Raw genomic sequence first — 19,212 nt, forward strand, 5'->3', positions numbered from 1 at the left:
ATTGTTCTGTTGGGATCACAGATGGGAAAGCTGTCTTCCCTGACAGTGCATCCCGCCTTGAGGCAGCGTTTACAAAATGCACATCAGACCCCAAGGAGTCACCCCCTCCTAGATAGGCTTATGGCTGCACTTCGTGCTGTGTGGCCCAATCCGGGTGATCTGCCATCCTCTCCTGTTAGATGGCAGACATATGCTGAGCTCCAACAGGTGCTATGAGAGCTAGGCATAAGAAATGCCATCTATACTCCAGACAATTATAATGCAGATGAAGAGATTTTCACTACTGGGATGAGAAATACTATACTTCAAACGGCTCCTACATCCCTCTTTGGGTCTCTAGTGGCCATTCTTTCCCCTCACTTAGGGCAGCCCATAAGCGAGGTGACATGTACAGTAGCAGACTTAGGAGAGGCAGAAGCAACGAGAATCCGGAAAGAAATAAGACCTGTTACTCACAAGAAGAATTTACGGGGCCCTATGAAGGTTACGAGGACCCAGACGTGGGTTGATTTAATATGGGCAGGAGCAGATGGAAGGAAATTAGCTGGGAAGTCATATAGGATCTTACTAGAGCTATGGCAACAGCTGAAACCAGAGCAGCAGTTCCAGCCATTAAGACCAAAGAGGCAGAGGTCAGAGACAGAGCCACAAGTCTGGCCTGTGTGTTTGCAAGACTTCCTGCTGGAGAACAAGCCAACCTCACTTGAGCCCACACGGGAAGGTGATTGGGGAACACAGTTTGACTGAGGGGAAGGTCAAGGTATCTGTCCTGAGGGACCAGAGGGGGACCGGAGGCCACATGTTGAAATAGCTATCCATTGGTCCCCAGTGAACATACAATGTGTCCTGGCTCTGGTGGACACAGGGGCTGAATGTTCACTGATTCATGGTTACCCTGAGCAGTTCCCCGGAACCCCCACTATCATAGATGGATACAGGGGGAAGGCTATCAGAGTGAAAAAAGCCCAAATCCCTTTGGGAATAGGGCATCTACCCCAAGAGTATACTGTGTATATATCTCTTATCCCTGAGTATATTTTGGCGATAGATATCCTGCAGGGTCTATGATTGCAGACCACTACAGGTGAGTTCAGACTGAGAGTATGTGTGGTGAAGGCAGTTCTGAGGGGACATGCTAGGCACCCACCCATAGCTTTGCCTGTGCCTCGGCAGGTGACTAATACCAAACAATATAAACTGCCTGGAGGGCATAAAGAGATTGGAGAAACTCTCCAGGAGCTGGAAAAGGGGGGTATTATAAAGCCCACCCATAGTCCTTTCAGTTCCCCAGTGTGGCCTGTGAAAAAGCCAGATGGCTCCTGGTGTATGACTGTGGATTACAGAGAACTGAATAAAGTCATACCCCTATGCATCTGTCTTTTTCAAATTGGGCTGCTGCATTCTTAGGGTAAATTCCTAGAAGTGGGATTCCTGGGTCAAATGGTATTTCTACTTTGATGAACAAGATTTACCTATGTTGGTGACATTAAAATATGTGTCTTATCGCCCCTAAAGTCTTTGTGGAGTGGAACCTCCTCTGGCTTGAGGATTATTATAATTTTTGTATCAAAATCTTGCTGTATCTTAATTTTTATTATCTCTAAGTTGTTGTTATCCTCTGTTGGTATTGTGTAACCTGGTTACAGTGCTCTAGCTTTCTCGCACAGGGACCATTGCGGAAGATTGGAAGCGAGTAGATTGTAAGGCGAGAATACTGGAGGGGTGGAGTGTGGGGCAGCTGGGGTTCCTAGGGCCAGGATCCTCACTGAACTTAAACCACCTGATGATGTAACTGGCCTGTTGCTGGGCTACCACCTCCACACCTTTAGGCAATGAGCTATTATTGCGCTATATAAAGGGCTTGGTCCATTGCTCTGGGTGGAGGCAGAGACACTAGTGCTCGACCTACCGCCGGAGAACAAGCCGGGTAATAAACCCTTTGACCCCAAAGAGCATTTTGCGGTCAGTTTCTTTGGTCACACTGAATCCATAGCGAACTTGCCCAGGGCTGAAACCCATTGGCAAGACACTGGTGCTCCATCCAGTTGCTGTGTGACCTTCCACAAAATATTTTATCTTTGTGGGCCTCAGTCTCCCCATCTGTGAAATGGGAATAATAACACGGCCTCTCAGAGTTGTGAGGATTAGAGCTTGTGTAATGTAAGGGGCTGGACGCTTCAGAGGTGCTTGGGCAATTGAACTACCCTTCTTTTTTGTATAATATCTCTTTCTTAGTCTGCAGCTCAGGCCACGTGGCGAGTGGCCTTTGTACTTGGAGCATCTGAATAACCCAGCAGAACAGGTACCTCTGGAGAAGCAAATGGCCACCGCACATCCCATCCTGAGTGTATTCCAAATGGGACACAGGGTAGTGGGGAGAAAAATGAAAGGGCCACTTGTCTAACAGTCAATATCCCTTTCAGAATCAAAGCGTATTCCGGGTCAACATCAATAGAGCAAGGCAGAGAGCTGAAATTCACCGTTCTGTTTTCTTTTGTGTGACATGGAATGCTCTTTTTCTATGCAAAGAAAAACAGAGCAACCCATGCCATTGTTGTGACATCAAATCAAAGTGCCTTGGGTGGGAGCAGTCCCCTCCCACTCCATCCCCCAAGGCTGAGTCCCTTCCAGTTTCCAGTGGCTGGACAAGCTCCAGCTAGGTTTGCCAGGGAAAAATGCAGGGAGTCCAGTTACATGGGCCATTCAGATAAACAAGTAAATTCATAGTGTAAGTATGTCCCAAATTGCATGGAACATACTTACACTACAAAAAGATCTTTTATCTGACATTGAAATGTAACTGGGCATCCTGTATGTTTATTTGCTAAAACTGGAAACCCTAGCACCAGCCAAACAGGCAGGAGTTAGACCAGCGCCTGGCCCCAAATCTGGGTCACTAGGCAAATTGCAGTGGGGGATAAAGCCAGCCTGAGCTCTAGCCCCAGTGGCTCTGACCTGCAGAAACAGCCATCTTGTGGATGGCACTGAAACAGGCAAACAGCCAAGCACGTTGATTTCTGTCTGCACTGGGCCCTGGAGGCTGCCCGAGGGAGCTCAGCTCCCAGGAAGGGTGTCTGCACCCAGTTCTAAATGCAGCTGGTCTCACTGGCGAGGGCTTTTTGACCACTGCCCGCCCCCCGACCCCAGCCCCAGCCTGCAAGCTCAGCCCTGCCCTGTTTGGGAACCAGTCCTGGCCAGGCGAACTCTCCCAGCAACACAGTTTCCTGGAGTGCCTACTCACAGCATGCTGTCTGTGAGCCCTCAGAGCTAGATTCAGCAGAGAGCAAAGATACAGCCGCAAGTGTCCTGGAGCCCAGAGACAGCCCTTTGCTGAGGATCCCTCCTGTGCCAGACCCTAAGGAGGAGTCATTGCATCGGGCTTTGTAATAATCCCAGTGCTATATGATCATCCCATTTTATGGATGCAAATAACGAGACTCAAAAATGTAAGCTTAGGAAGTGAGGATGACAGGATTTCAACCCAGGTTTCTCAGACTCCAGGAGACAGGACTGTGCCTAGAGGGTGGAACCCTAGCACAATGTGTGGGGCACATCCTCGGAAAGAAGACCTGTGGCCTTTAGCAGGGACCCAAGGCAGGCTACTGGAGTAGAGAGGGCCGCAGCATGGCTAGAGGACAGTGATGCTGGAAGGAATGGACACTGCGACGAGGAGACTTGTTTGATCACATTGTTCAGACTTATGATGCCCCCCAAAGTGGGTACTTTTCTGGCTTGAGCTCACCCGTCTTTGTCACAAGAGAATAACAGCTTCCTCTTCCATGGCCCCTCAGATGGAGATACCCGTGGTCAGAGCCCCCCCTCCCAAGGGGCCAGATCTCAGCCTCAGCAACACGTGCCAGGCTCCATTCAACTATCCATCCATTCGTGTATTTACAGCAGCGCATATCTCCGACCAAAGCACCTCCTGGGTGTGGGGTGAGTAACACAGCCCTGGCAGTGTTGATGGTGAACTACTGGGGCCCCCTCACTAACCATCCTCTAGGAGACCCCTGCCTGTTAGCTGGTACTTTCCGGCCCCTCTCAGGCTCGACCACCGCAGCACAGGTAGGAGGGGGGTCCTAGCAGCTGCCCCCTGGCACAGCCCAAAGGTGGGCTTTGGAGCTTGTGGCAGGTCAGGGCCATTCCCGCAGAGGGCAGGCAGGTGGCGTCTCCGCCGCCGGTGGCAGCCTGAGCGAGGGTAGTCAGCCTCTGCGCCAGGGTCCCCCCCAGGCTTGCTCCCCACGGGCCGCCTCCGTGGGCAGAGCAGGGAGTGTCCTGTTCCCTCCGGACTTGGCTCCAGGGGGAGTCCCAGCCGGGTTCCTGGCAGTCGCCGTTCGTCCCCGCTCCCCGCACGCGGCGGCCAGCGGGCGGCCCAGCCCTCCCGAGCTGGGCTAGTGGCAAGCCGGCCGGGTGACCCCGCGCCCCCTTCCCGCACCCGAGCGCTGGCGGTGGCCCCAAGGCCTCGGCCAGGGTCAGCAGCGCATGAGGCTCCGCGCCACCCTGTGCCCTTGACCGCTGTTGGCCAGGCGGCTCACGTGCGCCGCCGTCCCAGCAGAAGACAAAGTGGCCCCCGGCCGGCTCCCGCAAATCCCCCCCGCCGCGGCCGTCTGCGTCCCTCCTCCCGTCCCTGCAGGCCGGGCTTGGGGAGGCGTCGGCCCCTGGACCCCGCCCCGGAGCCTTTTGGGCTGCCCTTTCCACCGTCCGTCCGTTCTCCGCCCCACAGGACCAGCCCCGCCCGCCTGGGCTTGGCCACCGCTGGCTTCCCTTCCAAGCCAGCCCTGTCTCCTCCCCTCCTCCGGCTGCCGCCCCTTCCAGCTGTCCTCCCCGCCCCTCCTTCGGACTCTCTGTCTCTCACTACCGTAGAGGGGTTACTGTCAACTCAACTCATTTCCTCCAGGGGAGATGGGGACTGGGCAGCTGCGAAATGTTAATGGAGGTGCGGCCCAGTCATCGTGACCCCAACTGCTGATTCACCCAGCATGTGTTTACTGAGTACCTGCAGGATGCTGAGTACTCAGCCAGGTGCTGGGGCTAGAGTGGGGAGCCAGGTAAGCGCCTGCCCTTAGGGACCCTGACATGGTGAAGAAAGCAAAATAACCTGGCCTTGCCTTTCACAAGTTGGCCACCTTGTTCCTAGATGCCACCAGAGGCACTGGCTCGTTTGTGTGTGTACGTGTGCGTGTGCGCGCACGTGCATATATTCCATCATCAAGCCCTTACTGAGCTTGCCCCACCCTGGTTCTGAATTCTGCTGGGCAGCTTCCAGAAAAGGGAGAGAGTGAAGGACAAGACAAGAGCCAAGATGAATCAGCTCCAGCCCTCAAGAAACTCAAAGCCCAGTGGGGAATAAGACGTGAAAACCCATAATTGTGCTGGAAGCCAGTAAGTGTTGTGCCCAAGGCATGACTGTGGGCACACAGGACAATGCCGTGTGAGCAGGCAGGCCTTCTGCAGAGAGCAGAGCCATTTACTGAGAAGGGTGGGAAAGTGCCAACTTGTTCACTAACACCAGTCATTCATTCCCCAGTGCAGGCTGGGAACCTGACTTGCTCCCAGGGCAAACACCAGTAGGGGTGTGGATCAAGCGACTGTAGGGTCGGGGGTGGGGGGGATCAGATTAAATTCAGGTTGCTAAATTACAGTTGAGTTACAGATAAGAAAACAAACAGAATTATCATTTTTGGTTTAAGTATGTCTCAAATATTGCATGGGATATACTTACACTAAAAATAATCATTGTTTACTTGAAATTCAAATGTAACTGGGTGACCTGTATTTTTAGTTTCTAAATCTGGGAACTTGGGGGAGTGAGGCATGAGAATGGCCCAAAGGGAACTTGGTATGGGAAGGGGGTGTGTGGTGTGGTGGTGGAGGATTGACTACAGTCCCCAGTCTGGCGATCCCCTCAGATGAAAATGTCTCCCCAGTGTCTTAGAGCCCTGAAGCAAGCACAATTCAGGTCCAGGCTATTGTGCCCACCCCCCAGCCAGATAAGGGAGGGGCAACCCAGTGGGGACGGAGGAATAGAGGAAGTAAGATGAGTTCCACCCAAGGAATAAAGGCCTGAGGGCTAGAGGCTTCCTGAAAGATTACTAAAAGGGCTCTGGACCTCCACCCCAGGCCCCCCTAGCCCTGAACGCCCTGAGGCTGTGGACGAGTTGTTTCCCCAGCATGGGAAGGCTGGCTGCCTCTCTGCTTCCCCTGGGGGTGAGTGATGAAGAAGCAAGAGAACCAGAAAGGGTAGCAACAGAATGGGCTGGGGGCAACTAGGGGGAAGGGAGAGTGAGAGATTCAGTCCTGACAGCAACTTGGGGCTCCTGGGGTGCAGGTGTGACCCCAGAAGCTGCATCCCCACCTGAAGAGGCTGTTAGAGGCCATCACTCTAGACACTCTGAGGCTCTGCTCCTGGGTCATACCCTTGGTCCCTGTCCCCTGCCTCCGAGCTGCCTGCCACAAACCTGGCACGCCCTCCCTACAAGCTCAGTCCCTGCTGGTCGCACTGCAACTCCGTGTCTGAGAGCCAGTTACCCGGGCTGCTAAACCGCAGCCATAAGCACCACACTCCTGGGCCAGCAGCTCTCTAAACCCTGAGAATCACTGAAAATGGAGAAATGGGGGTGCTGGGGCCCATCAGTGGGCATTGACGTGGGTTATAAAGAAGGCCCAGTATACACAGAGTATGCACAGTCCACAAACCCAGAACTTAATCTGCCCTGAAATAAATATTCTAGCCACTGTAAACAGGAAGAAATTGCAAACTAACACTGATTTTGTTTGTTTTTTCACAAATTAGAGGCATTGGGGGGGAATTATTTCAAAGGTTCAGATCTCTCCAGAAACAGGCACCCCCAAGGATAGTTGTGGAAATACCTTGTTTTTAGGTCCCATAAATTTACTATAGGAATCGGAAGGCCCGGGAAGGGGCCCATCAGTCTTAGAGGTGAAGGTTAAAGCAACAGACAAACAAATGAGGCCACTGCTGCTGAAGTTCACCCTCCACAAAGCACATCTGAAAATGGGGGTCTCAACAGGGCAAAGGGCAAACGTGGGCTCCAGAGTCCATCAGCCCCAGGTTCAAATCGCTGTGTGCTGCTTGAGAACCATGTGACCATAGCAAGGTACCCAAACCTCTCTGAACCTCTGTTTCCTCATCTCTGAAATGGATAAATAATCATCCTGACCTTACAGGGCAGTTGTGAAGATCTAATAAGATAATGTATGGGAAGATAAGCTCGGGCCAAGCAATGGACACTTGTCAGAATCAGAGCAAATCAACAGCCCTTAGACGGAAGGCTGTGGGACTTGGACTAAGGGCATTTTGCTCATGCAGTTACCACTCTTCACATTTTATATTTCACTGAGATTGATTTCTCAAAAGGAGCTTCCCAGAAATAGTTTCCACAGATAGAAGAACCCAGACCCACCTAGTGTGGGCTTGGCAGCAGCCCATTCCCATTGGCCTGTTGGATGCCGTGAGACCGAGGGAGCGGAAGGGATGGCACACAGGCGGCTAAGGGTAGCAGGGCCACCTTGGTTAATATTTACCCACTGAAGCTGTACTGGGCAGCCTGGGTTGGTTAGGCTGCTGCGTGCAGAAGCGCCAGGGCTGCTGCTGAAATCGCTGTGTGAGAGACGTGCTTGCCTTGAGAGAAGAGCCGGGACAGCAGGAATGATCCACACTCACCCTCCTCCCTTGTCTAGCGGCATTCTGGAGCTGAGGGCCCCGGCCCTCATGGCCGCCCTTTCTGAGCAAGTGACAAAAAGGACAAGGAAGCCAAAAAGCGGCCCGTTTCTCTGCTCCGACTGGGCTGGTGTCAGAGTATGTCATGAAGTGTGTGGAAACTGCTGTGGTCTGTCCCTCCTCTTCTGAGAGAAGGCTACATAAAGGGTCTGGAAAGCCTTGATAGAAGGCCTTTCTAGAGCTGCTGGAATAATGTCCTACAGACTGAGTGTGGTTCAAAAACAGAATTTTATTGTCTCAGTTCTAAAGGCTAGAAGTCCAAAATCAAGGTGATGGCAGGGTGGAGCTACCTGTGGAAGTTCCAGAGGAGGAGGCTTACTTATTTAGTCCAGCTTCTGGTTGCCTCACATGTTCCCTGGCTTGTGGCCACATCACTGCAATCTCCACCTCCGTCTTCACACGGCCCTCTTCTCTGCATGTCTGGGTCCTCTCCCCTTCTTATGAGGGCATGAGATCCTTAACTACATACATCTGCAAAAATTCTGTTTTCAAATAAGGTCATGTCCTGAGTTTCTGGGTGGGCATTCTGTGGGGCAAGGGGACACAACACTATTTAACCCACCACATGCTTCTAACTGAACACTGCACCAATGTGGCCATTTCAGAAATGATCTTCATTAGATTTGATTTATAGTGCTTTTACGGATTGAGAAAAATGTGTTTCAACATGCCTCCCATTGTCACCAAATTCCCCTTGGAAGGGGTAACCACAGAAACACACCCTGCTCATTTCTGTGTGCCAGTCCCCAGAACGTTACCAGGTATCTCGTAGGTGCTCAATAAATATTTGCTGGATGAATGAATATAATGAAACCCACTGAATGGCCAAACAGACTTGCCCCTTCAGCTGCGAGAGGCTGACCATAGGCACAAAGTCCTAGGTTTTCCCAACATTTTACAAAAGGCATCTTTCCCTGTGAATCTGACAAGCAGAAAAGCAGTCCGAGCTCAGCCCCTCTGGTCTGCCCTGCCCACCCTCTGGGCTGTCCCTAGGGTACCTTCTGAAGCATCAGGAGCCTTGTGGAAACCCCTGTTGTAGGTCCGGAATCAAAGGCAAATGAAATCGTTAAGTGCAGTGATGCATCACAGCACTATGCATTGACAGCCTCCCAGAAAGTCCACTCTGGAAAAGTAAGCAGCTTTTTATTCCATTCCACAAGCCCCTACTGAGCGTCAGCCTACACCGAGGATTCTAATAGAGTGCAGGTGCTATCCTGCAAGCTGAGGGTGAAATGCTTAGAGAGTGAGGAAGTACCCTTTCTATTAAAGTGACCTCATTGTTTTCAGGGGGCATATGTTGTTTTCTTTGATTTCCAAAAGGCAAGTGCAACATGAAAAAAGATTTTTCTGTAACTCTGAGGTGGGGGGAAATAAAGCCAAGAAAAACGCATTGTCCATCTCTAACTGGACTATACTGAAGGCCTGGGCTGCCAGGGTTACTGTTTGGAAACAGATCATGCTGCACTCCAGCTTACCCACTGGTAATAATTCCCCATGACCTTCAGGATACTCTAGACTCTTGAGCATGGCATGCTTTCACAGCTCTTACCATCTTCTGCCTTACTGCTAAGGGCTGTATTGTGTCCTTCCCAAAGATGCTGAAGTCCTAAACCCCAGTACCTATAAATGTAACCTTATTTGGAAATAGGGTCTTTTCAGATGATCAAGTTAAGATGAGGTCATTGGGTGGACCTAGTCCAATATGACTGGTGTCCTCATAAAAAAGGGGACATGTGACCACAGAGACAGATGCACATGGGGAGGATGCCGGGTGAAGAGCCGTGGGATGCTGGCACAAGCCAAGCAAGCACGTAGCAGCTAGCAGAGAGGCCTGGACCAGATCCTTTCCCAGGACTTGCACAGGGATGTGGCCCTGCTGGCAGCTTGACCTCAGAATGCTGGCCTCCAGAACTAGGAGAGGATAAATTTCTGTTGCTTCAGCCCCTCAGAGTGTTGTATTTTGTAATGCAGCCCTAGCACACGAATGCCCTCACCTTTCGTCCCCATCCCTCCCATCCTCAGTCCTACAGTCTAACTGCTCTGTTCCCTAAATGCCCCCTGCATGCTTGCCATCACATGCCTTGGCAGAGGGGAATCACACATCCGGTTTACCAGGGACAGCCCCAGTTTATGCCTGTTATCCCAGCACAATAATGAATAGCGCCCCCTTTCAAAGGCATCCCAGTCTGGACTATATATTCTGTAGTAGCCCTAGTGTTTGTCTGTGCTGGCTCTTGGTGACCCTCCTCTCCTTTTCTACCTGGTAAACGCCTACTCATCGGTCAAAGCCCATACCAAGCATCGCTGCTTCTGGACAACATACCCCACCTTAGCCAAGTTTCCATCAGTTTGACCTCTGTGTTCCCCGGGAAGTTTACACATTTCCAGCCCACAGTGCTTGTCACTATATCATGTCAGCTCAAAAGTGCCCTTCTCAGAATGTGATTATGGAAAACCCTAGAAACGTCGTTCACAAATGTGGTGTCTACTGATTAGGCATATTTAATGAACTGGAATAAAAAAAAAAGTGCCCTTCTCAAGATGCCCCCTTTACATCCTGACTGGCCCAGGGCCGTGGCCACTGCTCTCAGTGTCCTGGACTCTCCTCCCTGCAGTCCAGGCTGTAATTAGTTATTTGAGGGAGTTCCTATCCATTACAGTGATCCATTACTTGCTCCTAACCAGGGGTGGTGGGCTCCATGTTGGTGTCTAAGCACTTGTCCTTCCTGTAAAGCTGTCATCTCTTGCCTGCCCTGGCTGTGTCCCAATCCCCTCTGTGTGGCCGTTGGCACCTAATACTGTGTGTAGAACATCAGAGGTGCTCAATGCCTGTTTATTGAAAGAGTGTGTAATTTAAGTGGCTGAACAATACTGAGTCAAAAAAGGGTACTATATTTGCTTCCCTCCTTCAAGGGATGTCATGTGATAATGGGGTCTTTCTGGACAATAAACACAAGTGGGACCATCATAGGTCTCAAAGTGACTGTCCAGCCAAGTGGCATCATTCCTGTAGTCCACTGCAGTGTGGGGGAAGGTGTGGGAATGGTCCATTTCACCATCTGATCCAGACAATTTCAGGCGAGAGTGGTTGTGGAAACACACGTCTGACAACACCACCTCACGTGTATTTAGCAACTCAGAGCTTTTAAAAGGTTTTCACTTACAAGAGCTACACTGAGTCTCACAACACCTGTATGAACTGGCCAAAGCAAAGAAAAGAGCCCCGGGAGCTGCCTTTATTGAAAAGGGTCAAACAGTATGGCTTCAAAGCCATGCTGGTGACTGTCCAGGAGGAAGCTTGAGTTTATAGTTGAAAACTGGGTTTCTGGTCCTGGCACTGCCACCTACTAGCACAGTTCCCCTGAGTTACCCACAGTCTCTCTGAGCCTTGGTTTCTTCATCTGTAAAAAAGGGATGATCACCTCATTTATTCGTCTTTAAATGCTGTTGTGTGGACCAGATAAGAGGGGTTGAGAGGTGTGCTTAGGGAACTCAGAAGCACTGGATACATTAGGGGTTATCCAAGATGGCCCTCCTAATGAACCTGGGGAGAAAAGACAAAGAAAAAGCATGGTACTGGCACCAGGATAGACATATGGATCAATCAAATAGAATTGAGAGCCCACAAATAAACACATACACATATGGTCATTGATTTTCAACATGGGTGTCAAGACCATTTAGTGGGAAAAGGACAAATCTTTCCAGAACATGCTCCTAAAACAACTGCATATCCACATGCAAAGTACCAAGTTGAACCCCTACCTCACAACACACACAAAAATTACCTCAGAGTGGGTCACAGACCTAGATGTAAGAACTAAAACTATAAAACTCTTAGAAGAAAACACAATGGTAAATCTTCATGACCTTGGATTTGACAATGTTTTTTTAAATATGACACCAAAAGCTTAAGTAACAAAAGAAAAAGGTAGATAAAGATGATTTCATCAAAATGAAAAACATTTGTGTTTCCACAGAAACCATCCAGTAAATGAAAATGCAACTGACAGAATGAGAGAAAAATTTTGCAAATCACATATCTGTAATGGGCTTGTTCCAGAATATATAAATAATTCTTACAACTCAACAATAGAAAGACAAATAGCCCAGTTTTTTAAAAATGAGCAAAAGATCTGAATAGACATTTCTCCAAAGATGATATGCAAATGGCCAGTGAACTAATGAAAATATGATCAACATCATTAATCACCAGGAAATGCCAATCAAAATTGCAGTGAAGTAGCACCTCACACCCACTCAGTGGGAGAGAATCAAAAAGGTGAATAGTAACAAGTATTGGGGAGGATGTGGAGTCATGAGGTCCTCGATAATTACTGGTGGGAATGTAAAGTGGTACAGCCTCTTTGGGAAAAGGTCTGGCAATTCTTCAAAATGCAAAACAGACAGTTACCATATGATCCAGCAACTCCACTCCTAAGTGTATGCCTGAGAAAAATGAAAATACAGGTTCACACAAAAACTTGCACATGAGTGTTCATAGAAGCCTTATTCATAAGAATCAAAAGGTGGGAAACAACCCACCACCTGTGGATGAATGGATAAGCAAAATGTGGTAGGTATATCCATCCAATGGTGTATTATTCAGCCATAAAAAAGAATGAAGTACTGATATGTGTTACAAGACGGATGAACCTTGGAAACATTGTGTGCGGTGAAAGAAGCCAGACATCAAACGCCACATACTGCATGATTCCATTTAGATGAAATGTCCAGAAGAGGCAAATCTAGAGGAAAAGAAAGTAGATTGCTAGTTGCCAAGGGATCGTGCAGAGAAAAAAACAGGAAGTTACTGCTCATGAATGTGAGGTTTCTTTGGGGCCTGATGCAATGGTCTGAATTTAGATAGCGGGGGTGGTTGTCCAGCTCCGTGAATATGCTAAAAAAGCATTGAATTGTACACTTTACCTGGGTGAATTTCATCTAGTAAAGAGTATCTCAATAAAGCTGATAAAACAGAGCACCTGTATTGTTGTGTGCTGGGGGAGGGGCGAAGGAGATGAGGGGCGGGGATTTGGGAGGGGAGCTTAGTCTAAAAGCAGCTTTCCACAGGCAGCACTCAGAGCTGGGCCTTCCTGGTGCTGTGCCAGCTGCCTGAACAGCTGCCTGCGCCCTCATTCCCCAGCACCTGGGCTTTGTTCATGAGCCCCATGGCTGAGGAAGGGCAGGTGGGTGGTCTGCGGCGCTCACTAGGAACACCAAGTGTTTTACTCCCCAGGGGCCCAAGAGGATCAGGAGTAGGGGTTACGGGGGTGGCCACGGCTCTGTCCCGCCCCCAAAGCCCCCACCTGAAGACTCCTAAAGTAGACAGGCTCCTTTAGGGGGCCATGCACCTGCCCCACATTGGTTGATGACCTCTCTGGAACGATCCCTGGAGGCTAACGTCCTCAGACCGTGGAGAACACTTTGCAGAGATCTCTTCTCAGCTCCCCACCCCGGATGGGTGTGACCCTTAGGAGGTGGCTTCTAGGGTGATTCCATTGCATCCTGCTGCCCTGCACACCCAGCCTTGCCCCGTGTGATTTTCTCCTGCCTGGAGAGGAAGAGTTAGGAAGACACCCTGGGAAAGGACCCCCCACCTCACAATTCCCGTAAGTTTTTGGCAGTGACAGAAAGAAGAGATGGTAATATTTACTTTGGAAAGGACCCGTGTTCTTCCTTCCCTCATCCTTTACTCCCCAGGGGCCCAACAGGATCAGGAGTACGGGTTAGTGGGGTGGCCTATTAATTCCTCATCCCCACTAGGGCAGTTACTATTTGTCAACATATGAAAATGTTACAGAATCATTGACTACATTCTCCATGCTGTACTACTGTCCCTGTGACCAACTTATATTGTTATTCAGAATTTTTGTGCTCCTTACCCTCCCCACCAACCCAACCCAACCCCTTCCCCATGTCACTTCTCAGTCTACTGCTGTTTTGTTCCTTGTGTTTTGCTTTGTTTTTATATTCCACAAATAAGTGAAATCGTATGGTATTTGTCTTTCTCTGCCTGGCTTATTTCACTGAGCCTAATACTCTCTAGATCCATCCATGTTGTTGCAAATCGGAGGGTTTCTTTTCTTTTTATGGCTGAATAATACTCCATTGTGTATATGTACCACCTCTTCTTTATCCATTCATCTACTGATGGACACTTAGGTTGCTCCCATATCTTGGCTCTTGTAAATAATGCAGCCACAAACATAGGCATGCATACATCTTTTTGAATCAGGGATTTTGTTTACTTTAGATAGTTTCCTAGAAGTGGAATTACTGGGTCAAATGGTATTACTAGTTTTAGTTTTTTGAGGAACCTCCATACTGCTTTCCACAACGGTTGCACCGACATTCCCACCAACAGTTTACGAGGGTTCCCATTTCTCTGCATCCTCGCCAACATTTATTATTTCTTTTCTTTTGCATAGCAGCCATTTTAACTGGTGTGAGGCAATATCTCATTGTGGTTTTGATTTGCATTTCCCTGATAATTAGTGAGGTGGAGCATCTCTTCATGTGCCTGTTGGCCATCTGCATTTCTTCTTTAGGGAAATGTCTTTTCAGGACGTCTGCCCATTTTTTAATTGGGTGATTTGTTTTTTGGGTGTTGAGGGATATGAGTTCCATATATATTTTGGATGTTAACCCCTTATCGGATGAATTGTTCTCCCACACTATAGGTTGCCTTTTTGTTCTGCTGATGGTCTCCTTTGCTGTACAGAAGCTTTTTAGTTTGATGTAGTCCCACTTGTTCATTTTTTATTTTGTTTCCCTTGCCTGAGGAGATGTGTTCATCTTAATCATCTTTAAGTGTACAGTTCAGTAGTGTTAAATACATTCACACTGTGCAACCCATCTCCAGAATTCTTTTCATTCAGAAAAACTGCAACTATGTCCCTAGTAAGCAACAGTTCTCCATCCCCCTCCCACCCCCTGGCAACCACTATTCTTATTTCTGTCTATACAAACTTGAGGACTCTAGGTGCCTCATAGAAGTGGAATTATGCAATACTTAAACTTTAATGTCTGGCTTATTTCATTTGTCCTCAAGTTTCATCCATGTTGTAGCATGTGTCAGAATTTCCTTCCTTTTTAAGGCTGAATGGCATTCCATTGTGTGGAGACACCACCTGTTGTTTCTCCAGTCATCCATTGATGGACACCTGTTTTGCTTCCACCTTTGGGCTATTGTGAATAATGCTGCTGTGAACATGGGTGCACAAGTACCTCTTTGCAACCCTGCTTTCTATTCTTTTGAGTGTATACCCAGAAGTGGAATTGCTGGATCATATTGTAATTCTGTGTTTAATTTTTTGAGGAGCCACCATACTGTTTTCCATAGTAGCTGAACACTTTACATTCCCAATGGTGCACAAGGGTTCCAGTTTCTCCACATCCTCATCAACACATGATTTTTTGTTTTTGCTTTTTGGTTTTTTGATAGTAGCCATCCTGATGGGTGTGAGGTGGTATCTTACTGTGGTTTTGATTTGCATTTCCCTGCTGATTAGTGGTGTTGAGCATCTTTTCATGTGCTTATTGGCCATTAGTTTATCTTCTTTGGGGAAATGTCTATTCAAGTCCCATTTTTAATTGGGTTTTGATTTTTTTGTTATTGAGTTGTAGGAGTTCCTTATACATTCTAGACGTTAATCCTTCATCAGATACAGGACTTGCAAATATTTTCTCCCATTCCATAGGTTGTCTATTCACTCTATTGATTGTGTCTTTAATGCACAGAAGTTTTAAATTTTGATGTAGTTGAGTTTATCTATTTTTACTTTTGTCACCTGAGTTTTTGGTCTTTTATCTAAGAAATGATTGCTAAATCCAATGTCAAGAAGCTTTTCCCCAGTTTGTTTTCTAAGAGTTTTGTAGTTTTAGCTCTTACATTTAGATCTTTGATCCATTTTGGGTTAATTTTTTTTATGTGGTGTAAGGTAAGCATCTAACTTCTTCCTTTAGCATGTGGAGATCCAATGTTCCCAACACTATTTGTTGAAAAGATTGTCCTATTCCCATTGAATGGTCTTGGTGCCCTTGTCAAAAATCATTTGACCACATATACAAGGGTTTATTTCTGGGTTCTCTATTCTGTTCCATTGGTCTATATGTCTCTCTTTATGCCAGTACTACAGTCCTTTGATTACTGTAGATTTGTACTATGTTTTGAAACCAGAAAGGGTGACATGTCCAATTTTGTCCTTTTGTTTTTCAGATTGTTATGGCTACTTGGGATCCCTTCATATGTCATATAAATTTTAGGATGGATTTTTCTATTTCTGCAAAAACAATGCCATTGGGATTTTGATAGAAACTGCATTAATCTGTTCATCACTTTGGGTAGTGTTGATATCTTAACAATATTAAATCTTTGAATCCATGAATATGGAATGTATTTCCATTTATTTGTGTCTTTAATTTTTTTCAGCAATGTTTTGTAGTTTCCAGTATACAAGTCTTTCATGTCTTTGGTTAAGGATATTCCTAAGAATTTTATTCCTTTTGATTGATTCATCTTAAATAAAATTTCATTCAGGTTCAGCAAAAATTTGCTGACATCCAGGTCTTTCCCCTTTCACTTCTCTCTCTGTCATATGTTCTCTTTCAAGTTTAATCTTGGGTCTCTAGACCTTTCAGTGTTTGAGAAGAAACATACTGTTCACCTCCAGATGGGTCAGGCCAGCCCCTTCAAATGAAAAGAAAGCTCTTTTTTATTTCTGGTTTGAGGAAAACACATTTGAATGTATCATTCAACAGCTCCTCATAGGGCTTCCTCAAAATCATTTTTAGCATAAGAAATTGTGTTTTTTAATATAAAACTCATAATTGAGGGTAGAGGGTGGGTATCTTGTGAGCTGGCCTTTCTTCTGAGTAACTGGTTGGATTTGTGATCTGACTAGGCCCTGGTGCAGTTTTCCCACTGTGCTGCTTATGGATTAGACCTCAAAGCCATCTCTCAACATTTTATATTTGCCTAGAGATGAGGGAGACAAACAGGGCTCGCCCTTGGAAACATTGTGATGTCATAATAATAAGCCCTGCATGTCTGGCCTCTATATTCAAGAGGCCCCGGGATCGAAATATCTGGCTTTCTCTGTGTGTGTGTTTTCATGTCCCATTACTTGGCTCGAGCTTCCACCCCGCACCTGGGAAAATAGACTCTGCTGACCAATGGGGCCTCTCCAAGGAGGCTCCACACTCCACACTGAGTTGCATGAGAAAGTGGAAGGGCAACACCAGCAAGAAGCAATAGCGCTCTCATCTGTATGTGCGGACGGAGTCCAGGTTGGCCCACGGTGTTCCGAAGCCCAGCCAGATGCAGGCTCACAGATCACTGGCCATTCCCAGGGAGAGGGTGGGGGAAACTTCTGGGCCCCGGGGTCTGCAAGTGTCCTGCTCCTTCTGTCCAGACTCAGGTCCCAAGCTTCCTCCATCCAGGTAAGCACTCCCTGTCCTGCCCCCAGGGGCTGGGCCACCATCTAATTCTGGTGGGGCTTTTCCCTAGCCCCACCCAAGCTCTCTCCTTGTAGCACACCAGGGCATGTGTAGGGCGAGCTTCACCACCCTCTCCTCTCTTCAAGGCCCTGGGCCTCTAAAAAACGAGTAACCAAACAACGGATTGACAATACTGGGCAGCCCCAGGAAGCTTAGCTGAGGCTACTCCCCAACCCCCGCTCATTTATACCGCAGCTTTACTGAAGCATAATTTATCTACAATTAAATTTATCCATTTCGTGTTTAGAGTTGAATGGGTTTGAGCAATTGTATACAATCACATAATCACCATTACAGTCAAATTATGGAATATTGCCATCACCCCCCAAACTTCCCTCTTACCTCTTTGCAGTCAATCTGCTCCTCACACCTCTGGCCCCAGTCAACCATAAATCTGCTTTCTATCACTATGGTTTTGCCTTTCTTCAAATGTAATATAAATGGAATCACACAGTATATAATAGTTCATTATTGGTTCTTTCTGTCAGCATGACATTTTTGAGGCTCATTCATGTTATAACATGTATCAATAGTTCCTTTTTCCTGCTGATTGTTGGCCATTGTATGTACATATCACTGTTCCACCATTCATCAGTTCATGGGAATTTGAACCACTTATCTTTCTATTATGTTAAAGACTGCTATGACTATTTGAACACGAGTCTTTTAGTGAATGTAAATTTCCATGTTTCTTGGGTAATACCTAGGATTGGTATTGCTGGGCTGGTTTTATGTTTAACTTTAAATCACTGCCAAACTGTCCCAATGTGGCCACACCATTCTTGAGGCTACATTTTTAAAAATTAAGGTATCATTGATATACAATCTTATGCTCAGGTTTCACATGAACAACATTGTGGTTATTACATTCCCCCCTATTATCAAGTCCCTACCGCAAACCCCATAACAGTCATTGTCCACCTGCATAATAAGATGTTATAGAGTCACTACATGTCTTCTCTGTGCTACACTTGAGGCTGCTTTTTAAACAAAGGGCAGAGGCAGGGAGGGGGGAAGCAGAATCACTTTGCTGTTCCTTTAGAGCAGAAGATAGTTCTAGGTACTCGTGTGTTTACTCTTCACAACAAGCTTATGCGGTTGATGTCCCCATTTCACTGAGGAGAAAACCGAGGTCTAGAGAGATGTAGGTGTCCAAAGTTACATGCCTAATCAACTGAAGAGCTAAGGTGTGAGCTCAGGGCTTTCATCCCCATGCCCAGGAGCTTGCCCCCTGCCCTCTCATCAGCCAACAACCATGAGAAGTGGCATTTAACTCCTTATTTTTAGAGGAAGAAATGAATGATCAGAGAGGTGAAGTAATTTTCCCAGAGCTAACAGCCTTCTCCTTCTTCTGTAATGTTGCACCTTCCTTTCCTCCTCCCTGGGCCCAATATAACAAACCTGGTAAAACAAGGTGGTCACAGTCCCTAGCCTGCATCAGGCCGAGGCAGGAGTAGGGACTGGAAGGTCAGAGAAGAAGCACCAGGGCCCATGTGGGGAGTGTGCTAAGGGGGAGAAGCAGGAAAGCCATTTACTTTCTCAGGCCTGCTTCTCCCCTGGGAAGCTGGGAGTGGGGGAAAGAGGTGCCCAGGGGAATAGAGGCTCCTGGTCCTGTCTGTTCTCCCTTAGAACAGGATGAAGCCCCAAAGGCAAGGAGGTACCTCCAGCCTGTGTCTTAGCAAAATCTGGAGGACTTTTGGGGGGATGGGTACAAGACGACCCACCCAGAAAAGTTATCAAAGAAGCAGAAGCCTTCTGTCACATCTATTACTACTCCTCCCTATTGTCCAGGAGCCAGTCATCTCTTCACAGGTCCCCTGCATTTGGGTTGTGTGTGTGTGTGTGTGTGTGTGTGTGTGTGTGTGTGTAAAACACAGGGAAGCCTAAAGAACCCCCATCACACACAGACACTCACACACATACTTTGAACTATGAGATGCAGCCCCAGCCTGAGAGATGGCAGGACTGGG

General features: G+C 47.6%; 1 protein-coding gene across 2 annotated transcripts in view; it reads left to right on the forward strand.

Annotated features, from left to right (window-relative positions):
- The first annotated feature begins 911 nt into the window (after positions 1–911).
- MTM1 (myotubularin 1) overlaps positions 912–19,212 on the forward strand; it is a 117,606-nt gene continuing 99,305 nt past the window's right edge. For both annotated transcript variants that reach the window (XM_057495224.1, XM_057495225.1), the window contains exon 1: positions 912–917. The gene's annotated coding sequence lies outside the window, so the exon portion shown is untranslated. The remainder of the gene's footprint in view (positions 918–19,212) is intronic.

Source organism: Manis pentadactyla, chromosome X, assembly GCF_030020395.1.
Source record: "Manis pentadactyla isolate mManPen7 chromosome X, mManPen7.hap1, whole genome shotgun sequence".
NCBI classification, from domain to species: domain Eukaryota; kingdom Metazoa; phylum Chordata; class Mammalia; order Pholidota; family Manidae; genus Manis; species Manis pentadactyla.